We start from the raw sequence: 1,358 nt of genomic DNA, 5'->3' as shown, positions 1-1,358 counted from the left end.
GATGAAATTCTGCCCAATTTTTTCCCACCTAATGCCCCAATCCAGATTTTAGTGTAATTGCTTTCAGATTATTGCAGGAAAATTTAAAAATATGGAAAGGTGGGAGAGAAGAAAAAAAAATACCCACAAGTAACTACTATTCACATTTTTGTGTTTTCTTCCTATCATTTTTTTTTCTTGTCTTTTTTTTTGCCATTTCTTGGGCCACTCCCGCGGCATATGGAGGTTCCCAGGCTAGGGGTCCAATCGGAGCTATAGCCTCCAGCCTACGCCAGAGCCACAGCAACGCAGGATCCGAGGCTCGTCTGCAACCTACACCACACTTCACGGCAATGCCAGATCCTCAACCCACTGAGCAAGGCCAGGGATCGAACCTGCAACCTCATGGCTCCTAGTCGGATTCGTTAACCACTGTGCCATGATGGGAACTCCTCTTCCTATCATTTTGTATGGAGATGATTTTTATTACTGTTGCTCTCTTAAAAGACATTTTTAGAGAGCTTTGCTAAGACATTTGAAAGGGCTTGATATTTCTTATGTAAAAACACCTTTGAAGTATTTATATATTAGATCATAATTGTAGACATTGGAAATTTCCTTCAAAACAAGTAATGTATACACCATGTGTCTATATTTTTAAAATATAAAATGCTTCACAAATTTGTGTGTTATCCTTGCACAGGGGCCATGTTACTCTTTTCTATATTGTTCCAGTTGTAGTATATGTGCTGCCAAAGTGAACACCATGTGTCTATTTTTGACTAATCTTTAGTTCTCTCTAGATTAAAATTGGTGATAGCTTTACAAATAAATTCTATTGACTAAGTGGTCATAGTTTACACTATAGACCTCTTACTATGTCAGACAATTCACAGAAGGTCAAAAAGTGGGATGGAAATCTTTTGTTTTTCACTTGGAATAAATAATAAAAGTATTTCTAAGGTTTAAATAGGTTTTAAACACGTAGGATTAAATATTGTAGTGTTATACAGGAAGTACATGAATTTAATATAGAACATCTGAAAAATCAGCATCAAAAAAACCTACCATATGAGGTAAAAAAAAACCTATGTATTATGCACTGATAGGGGAAGATAAATTTCCAAGAGAGATAACATTATAGAACTATGAATTATGCCTACTTTCTAGGTACAATCTCTGATGATACATTTTCAGGTTTTCATATATGATCATAAATATCTTTTCTTTTACACTTAAATTCAATTGGCTCAAGTCTAGTGAAAATGTGAATGAGGTAAAAGGTGTAGCTTTTAGGCTGCTAGTGGTTTCAAACTTTGGCTGATCAATTTTAATTTTATGAGGTCTTTCTCGTGACTGGGATGTAGGATTAATGCTAA

The 1,358-nt window shown here is 35.3% G+C and overlaps 1 non-coding gene across 1 annotated transcript; it reads right to left on the bottom strand.

The window, feature by feature from the left end:
- Positions 1 to 637: 637 nt before the first annotated feature.
- On the bottom strand, positions 638 to 744 carry LOC125121665 (U6 spliceosomal RNA). The gene has a single exon (XR_007133548.1). It is a non-coding gene; the product is annotated as a U6 spliceosomal RNA (small nuclear RNA).
- Positions 745 to 1,358: the final 614 nt, after the last annotated feature.

This window comes from Phacochoerus africanus, chromosome 2, assembly GCF_016906955.1.
Source record: "Phacochoerus africanus isolate WHEZ1 chromosome 2, ROS_Pafr_v1, whole genome shotgun sequence".
Lineage (NCBI taxonomy): Eukaryota > Metazoa > Chordata > Mammalia > Artiodactyla > Suidae > Phacochoerus > Phacochoerus africanus.
The sequence above is the reverse complement of the archived record's forward strand: the minus strand, read 5'-3'. Positions and strand labels throughout refer to the sequence as shown.